Genomic DNA, 20,363 nt, shown 5'->3' on the forward strand with positions numbered 1-20,363 from the left:
TGAAAATAATCCATGCTCAACTTTACGAAAAAAATTTCGTAACTTCTATTTTCGTAATATTTACAAAAATTTCGTGTATAATACGAAATATTATTTAATAAAACTCTTCTCTATTTTTTCGAAAGTACGAAATCCTTTCGTAATATTTTTTTTCTTAAATTTTAGCAAAATTAAACATAATGATATTAATTATATTATGATTAAATAAAACTACAACATTTTTATAAAATTTAAGAAAAAGTGTGGAGAATAATTTTGAAGTAATATTAGAAAATTTATTTTAAAATGAACAAAAATGTTTGAATAAATTAATATTTCGTAAATTTATTCAAAATTCCTTTTTTTCAATTTATGTAATTATTTTTTTCAAGAAAAATAATATTTCGTATTATACACGAAATTTTTGTAAATATTACGAAAATAGAAGTTACGAAATTTTTTTCGTAAAGTTGAGCATGGATTATTTTCAGTGTACACTGAAAATAATCCATGCCTAATATACACGAAAAGTGTTGTACATTGTACGAAATGCTTCGTGGTTTTGCACCACGAAATTCATTCATAATATATACGAAATTGCACGAAATATTTTAGTAAAATGCAAAATAATTTTATATAATTTTAGAAAAAAATTTGTCCATTTTACGATTTTTTAAAGACAAATATTTTAGTTCTCTTAAAATAATTATTGTAATTATAGAAAAAGATTGCGAATTAAAAAAAACAATTTTTTATGTTTTTTAAATTAAATTTTACAGGAAATTAGGCAGCTGTAAATTAAAAATTACGTTTAATTTAACTCCCTTAAAATTACGAAAATAAAAAAAATCGTAACAAAATAATTTTTTTATAAAATCAAAAATAATTCTTGTATATTACTAAATAATCTTGTTACGAAATTTTTTTTCGTAAAGTTAAGCATGGATTATTTTCAGTGTAGAGATGAACTTCTTACGCGCATACGACACACTGTGGAATGCCTGATATGAATAGACACAACTCTGAACTGATAAAGATAAGACCTGTATTGAAATTGGTATTATACTTGTATTCATCACCGTCATAATCTTATATCCGACACATTCAAATACATTATCTTACGATAGGCTATACATATATAATTAATTTTACTAAAATTTAAAGTTTTCAAGTCATACTTGAGACTATAAGAATTATTGTATCCAATCTAATTGTATTCTCCTTACTTAATACAAAATGCATTACAAAATTTGTAATTCATTTCCGTTATTTTATTTTTATTAAATTTATTTCATGTAGACAATTTAAGAAATCGTAAATTCAAGTTGATTCAATGGTTAGCTAATAGGATATATAGTAAAGTAGAAAAAATAAAAATTTTGATTTCAAACATATATTTTAAATTTTAATCCAATTAAATTTTTGTTATTTATTATTGTTTTAATGTTTAGTTAGACTTTGATGTTTTCATTGCTTTTACACTTACAATTTACATATTATTTATTTATTTGTTCTTTTTCTGTCCTTTTCTAAGTTGAGATTTTTTTATTACTTTTCTAACAATTAACTTTTTTGGATTTTAACTTAAGCCGTTTTTATTCATATTGTTTTTTCTTCTACTTATCGCTTTTGTTTTGTCTTTTATTGCTATTTTTAAGGGAGGAAGAAGGTTTTATTTGTATTGGAGACATTTTTTTATTTTAAACTTATTTTTTCCTTAAGGTGTTTGTGTGCAAAACATACTTTTTAGTATTTTTTTTTTTTTTTCAAATAAAAGTAGTTTTCTTTTAATGACATAAGTAAAGTATTATGTCAATTTATTTACAATTGCGGGGTTATTAGAGAGTATTTTCCTATTTTTGGTTTCTAAGACATTTGTTAAATGTTGTCGTAAAAATATACATTAAATGTTAACTATAAGTACTGCTTAGTTTTAATATGATAATTTAGTTTTTAGATATTTAATACAGGTTGGTTTGTTAACATTTGGTACATATTAAGAATATTTAAGTTTTAAACTTTTAAAACTTAAATATATTTTTAAATTTTATAAACTACTTTATTAACATTATTATTCAAACAAATAAGAAATATTTAAAACAAAAAACTTCAATAACAAAAACCAAATAACAATTTAGCCTAATTAAGTTAGAAAATAAATGTTTGTTTATTTTATAACGTGGACAAAAAAGATGTCAACAACGCCATGACCATGGTCACGTTCCATAGGTAAAATTCAACAAGAGAACCGCTGAAATTATGTTCCAACAAATAAACGAAAAATAACAACATAATAAAACTAAAAACAACAACTAAGCTAAAACATTTTGCCTCAGGAAGGGCTCCCCACTTTAAGGCACATAAATAAAATTCAAATTTAATTTGTATAGAAATTTAGAAAACATTTTTAGATTTTTTTTAAATCATTGGAAATCTCTTGGGGAACCATCACTGGAGTTTAGATTATGTATGTACGTTAAGAGTGGAAAAGTGAAGTAAGTGAAAACAAATAACAACATCGAAAAAAAACAATGCTGTCAAAATCATGCATTTTAAATTGAAACAAACAAGAAAAACAGGAATATAACAACAACTTCGACGATTATAATGAAAAGTAGCAAAAATACCTTAACACAAATAAACAGTAGCAAATAAGTACAGTGGCGGTAGTAGTTTCAGAAAACAAGGACCACCCACTAAGCTAAATATAAAATGCCAACAAACAAATACTAATACAAATACTAACAAGTGCGGTGAGAGGATAATAAACCACAACAGACATAACAATCCACACACACACACACACACACATACTCATGTCATGAAAAAATATAAAAACCAAAACAAATAAATGAATGAATCGTACTCATACTCAGACATTCATTGTTAAATTAAACATTCGCACACACACTTGCTCACACATTTAAGTAGAACTAAATAAGTAAAAGCGGATACAGTTTAACTATGTCTGACGGCTTTTAATTTCTCTACTACTTTTGCAAAACTGGAGAGGAAATATGCTGGTATTTTATTAGTTCTGTAAAGATTAACGCTATTATTTAAGTAAAGTAGATATTTAAAAATTATAGAATGAAAGACCTTGTCTAATTTTTAGTCAAAGCATCGTATACCCTTAACCTTCGTGAGAAGAGTAGAGTAGTAAAAACATGGTACTACTACATATTATCTGCATTACATTAAGTGCTCCAATAATGACATACTTATTCGAATTGTATTGCCATTTTATACCTAGGTATATTTATATTTATTTTTTCATATGAAAAATCTTCGAAAGGCGCTACATCTAGGTATAAATATGTAGGCATATAAAAATGCTGTTTTCTTCAAATCCAAAAAGCATTGAAATATAAGAGTCCTCCGCCTTTTAGTTTTGTGATTCAGATAATTTTTAAATAAAACACATTAACAAAAATATATTTGAAACACAAGGTTCTTCACATTTTTTGTCGATTCTAAAGTTACAGAATTAATTTTGGGGTTAGAAATAGGTGTTAAACTTTTTGGATTTTATACACGTGTGGACCCAATTTTAACTATGCTAAATCTGTTTGCGCGAAAGTTTTTCAGGAAGGTACGTCAAAGTTATTTTGTTTCAACTAAAATTAAAGAAATTGATAATACCTAATAAACGATTTTGTTGACTGCAACTCTTAGTTAAAGTAACTATTTGTTTTTCCTACTTGCTTTCGCAATAAACAAATTTTTTGCAATTTTTTTCAAATAAGATTTGAAACATGAAAGTAGAAAATTAAAAAATACCACGATCCAGTTTCACGTTTTTTCTAACATTTTTTACTCTTCCTATATTCATTCAGAACGAACACATCATCGCAATATATCTCAAACGGCGCGCACTTACATCAGTCTTGATCTGAAATAAAAAAATCTTACTCACGACTTTACGACCATATAACTCGCTAGTGGGTGATGACACACAAATTTATCATAACTTATATGATGTTTTCTGAAGATTTAAGCAAAAGAAACTTTTTTAAAATATAGCTACATGGCTACAACATTTCGAAGAATGTAGAATTTTCAGTTTGTCACTAGCAATTTTTGAGAAAGCTTTGACTTTTCGTAGCATTTAATTACAAAACATTTGAAATTGTCAAATTCGCGAAACCTTTGTGTTTTAAATTCAAATGTGTACAAATTACTTAATTTAAATCTCCGGAAAAAGAAATACTTGTGGTTATATTTAAGTCAGTTTTATTGAGTTATTTTTTTAGATTTAAAAATATGTATAAATAATTGGTAGGAGAATGAAGAAAAAGTCTAGCATTTATTTTAGTAACTCAATCTATACTTCCAAAACTTTACACTAAAAACCCATGTTTAACTTATCGCATACCTTATGCGTGTATTTATACAACAAAATACCACACAAAATTTATAAAATTTTGTTATTTAAAAAAGCAAACAAAAAATTAATCTTCAAACTTAATACATGGATTAGTTATTAAAATACTAAAGTTTAAAGGATATTTATATTTAAACATATAAAACCAAAATATAAAAAAAACATACACTCAATTTCTATATTTACAGGCCAAAAGAACTTAAAACCTCAAAAAAGCTAAAAAAGAAAACAAAAAAAATCAAGCTGCTTGTTTAACAAATGCTGAATGATTTATGGTTCATACTGACAATACGCCACCATTTGTGTTTCACTTACAGTTTCTTGTTCAAGTATTCGAACAATGTTAATTTGTATGTGAGCGTTGAAACCAGCACATACACACACATAAAACAAAAATTATTTTTGAAAAAATAAAAACATACTCACGCAGAGACACAGACAATGTTAGAGAGGAAGAGTATAAAGGAAACGGAAAACATTGAGACCATGTTGTTTTTTGTCTTAGTTTTTTTCTGCTTAAACCTAAACAATGAAAAACGAAACTTTTTGAAAAACCTAAAGATTAAAGAAAAGTAAAAGTCTTAAACAATAAATTCAATTTAGCTGTTACTAATACTTATAAAGCCTTACAATGCTTGTAGCATTTTATTTACAATATTTGTAACATACATATATAAAATAAAAGTGTGTATGCCTGCATCTGTGTATTTGTATATGGGAATAAACAAAATCTCTTGAAACTTTACTATACGTACTTATGTATAAATGTTTGTGTTCTTCTGGTTTTAAACACAGATATATTTAAAAAAAATGTCCCTTGTGTTTTACAAATTGTTATTAAATAAAAATTGCAAAAATTTCTTACATCTTTAATATAAAAATAAAATAAATGTTTAACTAAAAAATTTTTAATAATAATCACGAACTAAAATGTAAAAAGTACATTTAAAAATAAAACAGATAATAGTTCTATTCTATTTATGTCCTAAGTTTTTATTGGATGCATATCATAAAAATGGAAAACTGGACTTCACATTTTATCGATTACGATAAAGCTTCTGTTAGCAATAGGTTTTCTTAAGCTCACTTTTTTAAAACTCAAATTCGCAATAAAAACCTATAATTTTCAATAATTCTTTAAATGGCATATAACAATTCTTTAAATGGCATATAACGTTAAAAATTTCTACGTTCATATAATCCGAAAATTTAACTTTACAAAAGCTATTTTTTTCACAGTTTTTAGTTTTAATTTTTAACAAAAAAATTTTACAAAAACTTCCATAGAAATAAAAACAACAGACCGTGATATAATCAAAAACATTGTTTCCTTTTTGGTGAATTATTTCGTTTAATATTCTATTGACTTTGAGGCAATATAGCTGGAAATGAACAACAGCACTCACTCTATTAGCAGCTACAAAGAAGGGGCAGCTATAGAAACTTTTAAAAAGCCGTTTTCAATGGCACTTGTTTTTTCTAGTGTTTAGGGAATAAATTCGAAAAAACAGCCTTAAAAAGTAAAAAAGCAACGAAATGAACATAAAGAGAAGTGAAAACATAAAAAAGTTTTGCTTATTTAACAAACAAACAAATAAAAAAATAAATCAATCAGAAAATAATTTGTACTCATTTAAATGCAACAAATTGTATATTGTTTTTTGGTGTACATGAAAAACAAATAAGAGTGCTATATTTGGCAATGCCGAATCTTATATACCCAACAATAAAATCATATAGCACGAAGCCTACCATATACATAAAAATTGATATTTGATATGAATCGAAGCTTTTGTTATTGCCATTTATTAGATACATACATATATGTTGAATTTTAATTTTATATGTTGATATTTTGAATAGGTCTTCTAATGAGGGTTTAAGTCAACTATAGATCGAGCTCTATCGAATTAAAAATATAAATTTTTTTAAACAATAATTTTTGTACAATTTATGCATTAATTTATGAATTCGAGGGTTTTGTGGTGGTTAGACGAAAAAAGGACCGATATTAACCATTTTCGATAGCATTCGTTCTTGTTTAAAAACTATATTGAAAATTGTGACCTGTAGCGTGCGCACAAGCTTTATATGGACACATAGACAGACGGACCTAGCTAAATCAACACAGAAAGTGATTCTGAACCGATCGCTATACTTTAATGTGGGTGTAGGATAAATATTTTTGAATAATACAAACATCAGCACAAACGCATAATACCCTCCCTACCGATAGTGATGTAGGATATAATAACAATATTAAGTAATTTTTAGTTAGGAAAAAACACCTAGCGCTAGAATGGCGGCTAACAAATGTACATTTTTGTTAAATATACGATTTAAATCGCATATAATTAAATTTATTATAATAGTTTATTGTTTTATGTATTTCTTGCATTTTTGGCTTAACAAACTACAAGCCGTTAAAATGTAAAAAGCACTTAATAATAAAAAAAATTTTCAATAATTTTTTGCAGTCACAAACTGCAATAGACTGCAATAATACAAGTGCTGTTTGCCATTATTGTAGAGCACTTAAAAATATAATCGTATATTTTATACAATTTTAAGTTGAATAAATAATAAAAAATAGCTTAATTCCAGTTTTTGTTTATTCATTGCAAAAAAATGTATCTAGAACAGAAAAATATGGTTACTGTTACAAGGTTTAAAAAAATAATTATTATTATTTTGTGGTTTTTGTAGACCAATAAGATCTTAATGACTTGCGTTTTGCTACTAATTACAAAAGGGATTTTAATTTCTGTTTAAATAATATTATTACAATTTATTTCTATTGTAGTTGATTAAATAATCAACAGATTTTGTATGTATATAGTTAGTATTATATTTATTATGTATATTTAAATTAACAGCTGCATTTATATATACATATATATTTAAATACTTAAAAACATTAATATATTTTTGGTTTGTAGTGTAAAGTTTGTTATTTAACCTATTGATGTTAAGTATATTAAATAATATAAAAACTTTGCGCTAGAATATGTATGTGTAAATAGAGCAAAAACTTATGTTAAAAAATAATGATGAAAACTATTTGTACATGGGTATATTAACTCATTATATTAGAATTTATTATATTCATTTCCACGCTCGCTTATGAATAGTAAGTTAAGCTCGTTTACTAACAGAAAGTAAAAAAAAAAACATTAAATAAAATGGATATATCCGAAATAATATTTCTACAGAAGAAAGAAGAAATTTAATATTTAAGATACATAAAAACTTGTATTAAATAGTTGTGGGGAATCTATTAAATAGGATAGTAGGCCAGAAACACATTAATAAAAAAATAATAAAAAAAACATTTGGAAACAATGAAGAAATATCTGTCTAAATTCTATTTGACAATTTTTGATAAGACCAATATGTGAATAAGTAGTCACACTTATTTGAATTAAACCACCTCTAAATCAGGCACTTCTTTAGCGATAAAACTAAAATTATCCAAGAGATTTTTAAATATTTCTTCCTTAATTTTACATAAGTTCCTACATCCACCTTAAAGTCATTTTTTGAGTCGATTTAGCTATGTCCAAGGATGAACGCTCATAACTACGATAAATGTAATACTATGTCAACAAAAATCTCAAAACATAGTTTTATAGAACTTTAAACGACACTACCGATTTTTGTAATGATCAGGTGTCCCCCATACAAATTGCCCTTTTTAAAATGACTTGCATGTCAACATTTATTTATAAATACTAATATCATGATTAAATTCTACATAAATAACTTCGAATCAGACGTATATTAATCTACCAAAATTTATAAGGACAGGCCATACTTACACCTACTCCCCTATGACCCCTCTTGTAGAAAATCTATTTTTTTTTTTTTTTTGCCAACAATAAGTAAAAATATTCCGGAACAAAGTTAAAAACTAAATAAAATGCTTTATTATTAAACAAATTTCCCACATTTTTAACATTCCGACCATGGCATAATAAAGTGACTGCAATAAAACCGCTGATGATTTTTATATTGTGCAGATTATGTATAACGTCAAAAGTTGTTATTGTTTACAAGTTAAGAATTGTAATACAAAAACAAAATACATGTTGTTTTTGTATTGTTGTAGTGATGCATTCACCTTTCTAAATGTGCCCTGATTCCGACTTTTGTGGGATCGACAATGCCTGGCTATACTTTCATAACTGTTTATTATTTAAATTTTTATATGAAAATAGAAAAGCTAAAGACCAATGAATATCAAAAAGTGAGACTGTGTTATTTTTTTACAACAATAAAACTAAAACTAAGAAAGTTATAGCTGTTCGTATATGATGTAATATAATTTTTCAGAAGTAATTCTTGGAGTAAATAATTAAATAAATGACACCCGCACTTTACTTCTTTAAAAAAAAAAAAAACAAAGAACTTTTCCGAATCAATTGTTGCTATATTTTTAATGTTAAATTATTAATGTTAAAGAAAATTATAATCACTATTCTTTGTAGGTTTTTAAAATTAAGTTCACACAATAAGGATCTATATTTAAATCACGAGGTTTTTTTTCGCAAAAATAAGCAAACAAAAGTTTCTTAATTTTTTATTGAAAATTATTTATTTTAAAAAAATAATTTTTAATTTTTATTTGATTTGATTTTATATGATTGGCCGTGGTCATATTTGAAATTTTAGTACTTTATTCAGCAGCAAAAATAAAAAATTATTATTTTTTTAACGTTTATAACAAAAGAAGAATTAAATACGAAAATCTATAATAAATATTTGATAAAGCAAATAAAAAATTTATAATAACACATAATTAAAAATATTCTGAAAATAGTTTTAAAAATGCGTTTTTTAATAAATTTTAATAGAAATATGTACGTAAATAGTAGTGTGGTGAAATTGGTTTCACACCAACACAACTTCATATTATAATATATTTCTTATATAAAAAAATTATGTTAGAATTTCAAAATTAAATAATTTTTTTTTTGTAAAAATAAGGGATTCTCTTCTTTCGTTCCGTACCCAAAAAAAAATTAAAAAATAATTGTATTTAATCTTGAAAACTATCTTAAATTTCCTTTTAAAGTTAAAAGTCCGTTGTAAGAAAAAATTGATCAGAAAATAAAAAAATAACATTTACAATTTTATGAAGTATATATAGTTTTCACTGTATATGGTTTTGCTCAAGTTTGTTATATATGTTTGTTATCTATACAAAATTATTATTTCATATTAAACAAATTTTGATTTTTAAGAAAATAAAAATTCATAAAACTTTATGTACCATGAAAATGACTCCAATAGAAAATTGCTGGAAAACAAAAATAGACAAAAACTTAAAAAAAATTATAAAATATTTATCTTAAAATTCCTACAACTAACACGCACACACACTTCCATGTAAACAACTTTCAAGTCTAAACAATAACAGGATAATTAAAAAAAACACAAACATCTCTCTTAATAAATTTTCCAAGAAAAATTGGTCATAAACATTACAGAACATATGGGTGACTAAGTATGAGTATAATTTTGGATATAAAATAGAGTCATGCACACATACATTCATACATACATATATAAGTGTATGTATGTTCACTTAAATACCAGAGAAGATGAAAAAAAAACAAAGTTGGCTAAGAAATTTGTACCAAGTTGCCAACAAATACAAAACTAATGCGACAATATTGTTTGTGTTGCGTTGGATTTCTGTTACTATCGTTAAGCATCACAGAGCACTTACATACATACCCAGCAAACATAAAGTAAAGAGTTTGATACATTTTCATATTTGATATCAAATGTATTTAAAATCTTATATAAAATTAAACGTTCTTAAATATTTTTCTCAAAAGCTTATATGCTTTCATCTCAAATCTTTTTGTTTGCTGGACTATCACATGTAGCCCTATGTTTGATATTTTATTAAATATTGTTGTTTTTATAACTGAAGTGTGTGTGAATGAATGGAGAATATGAATGTTACAGCAACAACAAAAATACTAATAAAAAATAACTCTCAAGTTTTGGACATTGTTTTTTATTAAACAATTTTTATGGCCACTTTGTTTTTTTTTTATATCTTAAAAAAAATATTGTCTATCTGAATCATATATGTATAGGAGGATTGTAGGAGAAGTTCTTTAAAAGCATTCTCAAGTAATAAATTGCAGAAGTCAACAGTTAAGACCATCATGTTCGTAACCTTTAATGGCCTAATTCAATACCATTTTAAGTGTTAAACTCATAATTGCAATCGTTTTTGGTTGTGCAGATAATTGTAACGTCAATTATGGACCGATAAAAATATTAATTTTAAATCTACTATTTAAAATGCTTAAAACTGGTATATTATTTCACTCGATCTTATATAACCGTACTTCCCGAATAGAACTTTTATATTCTAGTATCTCGAAAAAAATCGACCACACTTAGGTTTATGTAAACCTTAACTGATATTTCCAATTTTGGTAATAATCTGGCTTGATTTTGGCTTCAAATACAGTCTCATTAGAAATTTACTAGACCTATTTAGTTTCCACATAAATCATCATATTTAAAATACTTAAAATATATTTTTTGAAAGGTTTCTATATTCTTTTTTAAATCATGTTTGTAGACCATTATAAAGGAGTAAAAAAATGTATATTTTGTGTAATATGACACTGTACACGAATTACGATTGCTAGACTTAAATCGAATATATACATTAGATCGACTCACTCTGTATGGAAAGCAAAGACGTTTTTTCTATCTTGCTTTGTTTTATGACGATTCCTAAAATATTTTTGCGATGGCCGTTCGTGAATTGGACCAAACTATAAACTCCTTTATCTTTTTTTATAAAACTACTTTATCTTTTCATACTTGTAAATGGACCAAATTTAAACGATTAGATATAAATCCAAAATTAATTTGAAAAAAAAATATACGAAATGCATTAGACCGATGTATATTTTTACAACAATAATATTATAAAAATACTTAAGTGCAAAACCATTTTTTAAACTAAATAAAATATTTTTTAGAATTTAAAAACTTACAATGAAAAGTAATGATTTTTAGATCCTTAACATTTTAACATATTATTTGAACATGGTGATGGCATTGAAGTCAAGTACTTCAACGCTCTCTTAAAAATAAAGACTTAAAGAAGTACTTGCAATTTTATTTAGAAAGAAGATGTTGAGTAAGTTATTTTTTTAAATTATATAAAAAGCCTGTAAAAATGCGATTAGGGTCTTGGGCTTATTGGTCAAGTATGTCAGTACACCAATAAACAGTCAAGTAAAAACGTTAATTCCATTAGAAACCTGGATATGGATTTTTTATAAATAGAACGGGCATAATTTGATATCGTATTTGACACAACATACGCATCTAATTTTTTACTTTTAATACTTTTTAGGTTATAATATGCATATTTGAAAAATATATTAAATTAAACTATATATGGGAGATTGGTTCATGTGATTTCCAATAGTTATAAAAATCTGCTGTGCTATGTAGGCTTAATAACATTTTTCGCCTACCGACTTTTGAAGGGATAGTATTCTAAGTTTGTATACTATATCATTTCAAAGCAATTTGATTCTGTTCATTCTTTTATATATGTACATATATACATACACATTAGGGTAATAACAAAAATTATGCCTACGTGGTATCTAGTAGTATTCTAATAGTATTTCTTATGTTATTTTGGTGCAGAAACCTTCCACGGCAAATCGATTTTCTAAAACCAAACAAATTTACATGAATTTTTAATAGTATAATTTAGTACTAATCCCTTTACCGTGGAACAAACAATGGAATTTAAATTTTAAATTTTAGAAATTTTCTGTAAAGTAAATATCGAAAACTTTAAAGTGATATAATTTTTCGATGCACTTATTTTTTACTCTATGTGATATGTAATTTGACCGATTTGAAATTTTCAAATGCTATAAAAGTTATACCCTAATATAAACATATTTCTACATTAGAGTGTGTAGAAAATATTTTATTTTTTTAACATTTTATCAGTTTCTCTCGTTTTTTGAAGTGTATATGTATGAGAGTGTCTGTATTTATTTATACAATATACATAAATATTATTTCATTGGTTTCATAGTGTTAAACAATAATCATGACTTTGGCCAACACAACGATTCTGGATGATACAACTCGTTCCACTAACATGTTTTTTTTTTAATGCTGCATTCTATAAATATTGTGTGATTCTTTTTTTTTTGAAATTTCCTCTTTCCCTCCTTTCTAATATGTTTTGGTCTGGATGTTCACGATTATTTATGTGGTGATTAGCTTCATGAGTTATTGCTAAAAATTATCAAGTATGTAATAAAAAAATGAAAGCTTTACTGTTTATTTCCTTTACAAATAAAATAAAAAAAGTTAAGAAGAGGGTGAGTGGAAATAAAACTGCAATGCATTTATTGCTCTTAGAATTCATGTTTGTATGTATATATGAACATTTGTAGTGGTAAGTTCAAATGCTAACATATTTATATGTCTGTAATATAATGTACACACAGTATTGTTCGAAACATATGTAAGTAACATTTTCTTTCTTATTTTCTTATAAAATATTATAATAAGTATAATTTTATTACATTAAGTAAATGCTAATTTGGGCACTTTTCAAGAAAATTTTCAAATATTAAACTACTCTCATTTCTTATGCAAAAATTGCTTAAATTTTAAACAATACTGTATATACAGACATATATATGAATCTCAACAAGAACGCTATTAAGTCAACTATTTAGTGGTAAGCATCATTTATATAATGTCTTTATTTAGATGACACTTTAGAATGATTTCTTTTCTCTCCTCTGTTTACTTTTAAAATTTACTGTTAAATTTATGAAACAATAAAAAGAGATTTAATTCTATTTTTGTTTTATTACATGGCAGTAAGAAGAATTTATAGTTTAAACATAACTCCACTTTAAAAATATACACAAGTCTTAAATATGAAATCAAATATATTTTTTTTAAGATATAAATTTTTTAGCAAAGCTAGTAGATTGTGTATAATTTTGCATTAAATATAATTAGACTTAACACCTTTTCGCCCTTAAACAATAACAATATGTAAATTCTTTATTAACTACGCTTTAACACCTTTAGAATTTCTCACTAAAAATTTGTTTTTACTTATTTTTCAACAATATTATTTTAAAATGCTTAAGCAATAGCAAATCTTTAGCGGATTTATTTCTTAAACTTTGTTTCAAATTCTTTTCATATATACAAAATAATAATCCCTCAATCCGTTCAGCAAAAGTTATTGAAAATGAAACTACTCAAGCATGTACTTTTCCTACGAAAACAAATGAGAACTCATAAAAAAAACAAAAAGCAGCAAAATAATACTAGTCTAAATACAAAAATACAATGTAATAAAATAAGATTTAACTTAAAAGTAGATAAACAAAAGGCAGGAGTTGTACAACAAGCGAACTACATAAAAACAAATCTAAAAAAAAACAACAAAACATTCAAAGCCCCATGAAAAATCAACTTGAACGTTAAAGTTGCCTTAAAACCACCATGAAAAATATATAAAATAAAGCTTAAGATGAAAAAAAAGAGAAAATGGTTATTATTAAAATAAAAATAAGATTGCATGTTAAGTATTTACATACATATGTTGAAAGAAGACCCACATTTTCTTAAACAACGTACACATGTGTAGAAAATTTAGTTAAATGCAAAAGTATTTCTTAATATAAGTACTTAAATTAATGTTTGTTGAAAGTTTTTGATTAGTATTATAAATGATTGTTTGTCATTACTTATTATTTTGTGTGCAACATAAAAAAGAATTTTTATTCTTAAAGTGGTAAAGACTAAAAAGTTACTCCTGAATGTATTAAATTTAATATTGATACGAGCATTCCAAGCTATATACATATATGTATGTGTATACCCATCACATTTATGACAAATGACAAAATTATTTTCTGAAATACAGACCGAACCACGTAAAACCTGTTAGATGGACTATTTAATGGTTATGTAATTTTCTGCAGGGTACTTTGTATGGGATCAAATTACGAAATTCCCCACTTTAATATATATATTTTATATATCATTCATCTAAAGTTTATAATACTTCCACAAAATACTGTATGAGTGATAGTATTCAAATGAAACTAGTTAAACTAATACAATTTTCTTAAATATTTTGTAATTACACTAAACCTAATATTGAGTCGTAAAATCTAGTGACATTCTCCGTTTTGAATAGTCGGGTCAAAATAGGGAGATATTGCGTTTGAGGTGATTTTTTCCCTTTTTTTATTTATTTATAACTTATTATGAAAAACTAAGGGCGGGTTTTACCGATGAAGATAATCTACATTCATTGTTTAAATCTAGTTTAATCTATGTTTTGTGTTTTTTAGTAATCAGTAATGTTAGCTATTATCATGGTTTAACTGAGTGTCATTGGCCAATTAAACTTAAGTTATAAGAAAGAAAACACAATCAACAAAAACAATAAAATAATGTTTATATTATTTTTTTTCTAAAATTGTTCATTTTACAAAAGTTATGTTTGCAAAAAATAGCTGTTCATTGTTTACATTTTTGACTGAAAAGTTGGCAATGCTAAGGTAACTGATCTTAAATCCATAACAGAAAAACGCAATTATCGGTAAAAGTCCGCCTAAATTTGTTCATAGTTTAATCTAACAGCGTTTAATCTAACTGATTAATAAGAAACCCACCCTAAGAATATATGCATAATTAATTCAAATGCAATATCTGCCGATTTTTACCGAACTTTTTAAAACGGAGTATGTTGTTAGATTCTACGACCGAAAATTAAGTTCACGTGTTTCTGCATTTTTTTGTAACTTTTTGAAAGTTGAAATTTTATAGTGCACAGTGGGGTCTTCCTGAACAAAACATAGCATTAACTAACCTGTGATGTTTTGGTATAAATTATGGGTATAGATAGAGGAAGTATAAGGAAAGTTCGGTTTACTGTAATGTAGGATTTGGGATACGGAATTATACGAAAAACTCTTTTATTTCCTATATTTTGTCACTAGACACATCGCTAACATGATAATTAGTGGTTAATACACAAGTGTACTACACTTTGAAAACCATTCAATTTTTACCAAAAACTCATGAGAGTTACTCTTCGCATCAAGAGTCACACCTTTTAATTTTTGTGTTATTGAGAAGATTTAAGAATATTTTTGGGATATGGTCGTTTAGAGGCCATCAGTGGCCAAATTGTAGTTTTTCATTTCTAAAAATTGTAAAAAAAACGTTAATATCAATAAAAAATAGCATTTTCAAAAGTCGTTAACAATTATATCTTTCCAGTAAAAACTTTCATTACCATGTAAGAAGTTAAAATGCTAAAATTAACTTACGCAATAGCAATTTAAGTCATTATTTTAACACGGTGATGTCATTCAAGGCAAGTACTTACAACAAACGATTACAATTAATTAGAAAAAGTAGTCATTATAAGTTACATGAATAAACGTATACAGCATCTGTATACTCACTGGCAAGATGACTAATGAATTTGAAAGTTTCTATATAAGACATTATTAGTAAGATCTAATTAGACTACAAAAAAGTTATGGTATTAAAAAAAAGTTATGGTATTAAAAAAAAGTTATGGTATTAAATAATAAAAAATTTTAGGAAAATTTTGGAAAACTATATATAGAAAAAGGCATATTAAATTTTTATCAAAAAAATAAAAATTCTAAATAGTTACTTCATGCCAAGTTTACTTAACAGAGATTTTAATTTTCATCATTCGGAAAATTATATTGTAAAAATTACAAACGGAATGACAAACTTATATATTACCGTTCTAACGAAAGTATATATATATATATAATATATATATATTATATAATATATAAATATATAATATATATATATATAATATATATATAATATAAATATATATATATATTATATATATAAATATATAAATATATATATATATATATATAAATAATATATATATATATAAATTATATATATATATAATATATATATATATATATTATACAACATACATATATAATATATATATATATACATAATATATATATATATATATATATATATATATAATATATATATATATTTCAGTTGTGTAAATAAAATGTCCATTCAATTTATGACAAATTCAATGGTAAGTTGAAAATGCACAAATTGCCCAAATTACGAGACTATTATAAAATATATTTGTTTTAATTTTATTTACTTAAAAGTAATACATGACATTAACATAAACATCTTATATTTTTTGAACGCTAGGGTAATTTTCTTAAGGTGAAGTTTAATTACAATATTTATAAACTGTTAAAAACAATGTCAAACTGAATCAAAAAATAATAAATAAATTATTTTAACAAACAATTTTACAAAATATGTTGATAATTTGAATATTAAAGTCCATAAATTCAAAAGTGGATAATAGCGGACGGATTCATTAAATGCACAATATGTTTGCGCAAGTTTGCCAGTCTAAATAGTCGCTCAAACTTATAAGGGTTGTGCAAATCAATTTCCATACAAATCAATTGCTAGAATGGAAACATGCACAGGTTGCACAGTTTACGAGGGTTTTGAACGTTTAAATGAAAACCCTTAATAATTAAACTAAACTGAAGAACTTTATATATATACCATATAAAATTGTGTCAAAGATAATATTTAAACAAAATTTAACCATCAAGTTCTATCGCATAGATTTTGTATGGATTTAGTTTAGTGATGATATTTATTACAAATTACCAATATAAAATAAATCTTACACATATAACTCTAACTCCCCCATTCATGAACATATCTGAACTTAAGACTTAAAAAAACTACAGTATAAAAATTCAATGATTTTGGGTATAACCAGTATTAAAATATTAATTGGATATTTGTATAATACAATCTACTCTAAGATATTTATTTTAATAACAAAATTTTTACTTTTACCACAACATAACCGTAACAATTGTAAAAAATTTTATATTCTATTTTTTATACTACCAAAGAACCTATTATTATGATAAGTAGTATAAATAAGTAAATGTTTAATACATCAATACTCCTATTGAAACTTTCAACTACAGCAAGTACAAATTTAACAGTAACCAAAAAAATTGAAGTGATTTAAAAATACATTTCAATAAAATTAATGAATTAATATATTTTTATTGAAATGTCTGGAAACAAGAGATAAAAGTCTGTCATCAGCGTCCACCTATACAGTCAGGATGTACTCTATATACATACATAGTTCCCTTACATAGCGTATAAGTATACTTTTCCAAAAAGCAAAAACCAGTAGACAATATTAAATGGTGAATTAATGTATTTGTTGGTGATGTCGATGATGATGATGATGGCAGACGGGTAAAAGTAAGAAACTGACTTGAGATGATGACAGAGACGACGACAGGATAGATAATGATGATATTGTTAACGATGATGAAGAAGATGATGTGTACAAGTACCTTTTTAACTTGTTTTCGTTTGGAGGAGCCATCAATATATGAAAGCGTATGTTTGAAAACAGGAAAGAAAAAGTATTGAGAAAAAACTAGGTTATATACACGTAGCTACTTATATACACACACTTATTTATATGGTACACTATTAGTTTCAAGTACATATGTACACATATACACATATAACGGGTAAGAAAATAGCTCAAGTAACATTAGCAAAATAACCAAAAAAATTAACTAAATGTGTATATTGTAGCAAGCAACATCAATTTAAAGACTAAACATTACAAAGAATTTAGTGAAAAATAGCACTGTCAGCAAAAGTAAGTTTACACGAGTTTCAACTAAACAAAAACATTTAAAAAATGAAAGAGTTTATTTCTAGTTTTATATGTACATACTGAAACAGCAGATAACAAAAGCAAAAAAAATATTATTGGTAAATGTTTTGGATTCGGTAATATTTACTTGCTCAGCTGTTGGTATATAAGAAAAATCACTTTTCGTTTTCCCCGAAGTTGCTGATGTTTTAAAGATGCTTTAAAAACTAAACACTTAATGTTACAATCAACATAATTTTTTAAAACTTGTATAAGTATAAATATTATTAACTATTTCTATTTAACTTTATTATTTTTTATATATATTTTTTAAGTAGATTTTTTCACATTTCTTTTAATTTTTTATCAATAAAAATATTCCATTTACAATTTTTTTAATTTTTTGCTTTTTTGTAGAAAAATTTTGGCAAAATTTAAGCAAAAATAAATTCACAACATTACGCATACAATTCCACAACACGTACCGTTAAATACGACGTTCGTAATACATCTACTGACAAAACTACAACTACTTTTAACCATTTTACGAAAATTACCCAACGTAGTAATAGAAAATTGTTTAAAAACTACAACAACAATGGCACGATATTGTGGAAACGAACTGTATTGCTGAGAAAGAGCCTTGTCTCGAAAACAACTTCGTTTAAGTCTTCTTTTACCTTTCGAAATTCGTTTGCATTCGACATAGTTTCGAAACACTCATTGCGAGTAAAAATAATTATGTATGGATTGTTGTTTCTTTTTAGTTTTTCCATTACAAACAACAAAGCATAACATTCTAACTTCGAATGTGTACATAAAAAGCCGACTACAAATAGATTCGTTATACTACTATAGAGAGCAAAGAGAGTACAAAATAAGAAAAGGCAAGTATAGCGTTATTCGAATTTCGATTTATGTTGACACAAAAAAAGCGGTTACGTGTGGTCATGGTTGCCGTTGAGCATAAAATACGAGAGATATTTAGTTTTTAAGAGAATTTAAGACATACATATAACAGTTATAGATACTCTTATTATGTATGTGAAATTTATGTTTTAATAAGTATTTTTGAATTTATATTTTTTTAAAATCCCTATAGAAAATATTATCTAAAGAAATGCACATATATTGTCCGCCAAATTGACCGAATCTCTCTAATGAATTTAATGAAGCTCCCACTCAAATATTACTTTCATGCTAGATGTAACAAGTTTTATACAAAATTTTATGACAAAAAAAAATATGTAGAAACCAAATTTTTTTTTAACAAATTTTACGATTATGGAATCCATAATATGGATTCATAATCGACCGTGCACTCGTAGGCCCCTGATAATCTTTAGCAAATGATTTCAACACCCACTATTGGCCTACAAATTATGTTATACCTATGAAATTCGCTATAAATCAATTATATAGCGAACCAAAATATTAATACCCATATTTATGTTGATATGTCTGCAACTGACACAATCTCAATATAGAGTCTATCCCCATGAGGCCCAATGATTACAAAAATCACCAGGGGTCCGATAATATGGGACTGATTTTATATATTTTCATTACACTATACCACTGTCTAAATTATCTCCAAAAGTTCAGTTTTGGTACCCCTTCTCATGGATCCTGAAGAATATTGTAGAGAAAAATAATAATAAAATTACGAATTAAAGATTTTTGTTCCCCTAAAACTTTTGTTGTTATCATAGTATTTTATATATGTATGTCGTTCATCATTATACCAAATAATGAATCTACCCAAGTTTAAAAAAGAGATTGTCAACTGTAATAATTTTTTAAAAAAGAAAACAAATGTAGAGCGCAAAAATTATTATTATTATTATTAAAACAAGATAACAACAATATCCACCTTACCTCCACATGTTTATGGTCTTGTAGCTTATTAACCTTAATTTTTTTATTATTTTTGCATGAGTTCTTAACAGTCATTCGATATTCATACATATTTGCTTTATATCTGTTTATAATATTTCAAATTCGGTAAATGAACATGTTAAACAAAACAACAACAATAGAAGAATATACAAAAAATAAAGAAAATTTCATAGAATTTCCTAGGTATCTAGTCGACAACAATTTTTTTTTATTTAGTCTTTAGATTCACTTCTGTTGTTCATGCTCAAGAATGTCAATTTAAAGTGTCAGTCAGATCTTCCATATTTACCAGAAAAT

The 20,363-nt window shown here is 25.3% G+C and overlaps 1 long non-coding RNA gene across 1 annotated transcript in view; it reads right to left on the reverse strand.

Moving 5' to 3' along the window:
• The window catches only part of LOC124419503, a 62,893-nt gene extending 44,086 nt beyond the window's left edge, over positions 1 to 18,807 (reverse strand). Inside the window, exon 1 of the long non-coding RNA XR_006940651.1 lies at positions 18,316 to 18,807. This is a non-coding gene — a long non-coding RNA (uncharacterized LOC124419503). The remainder of the gene's footprint in view (positions 1 to 18,315) is intronic.
• Positions 18,808 to 20,363: the final 1,556 nt, after the last annotated feature.

This window comes from Lucilia cuprina, chromosome 4 (genome assembly GCF_022045245.1).
Source record: "Lucilia cuprina isolate Lc7/37 chromosome 4, ASM2204524v1, whole genome shotgun sequence".
Taxonomy (NCBI): Eukaryota; Metazoa; Arthropoda; class Insecta; order Diptera; family Calliphoridae; genus Lucilia; species Lucilia cuprina.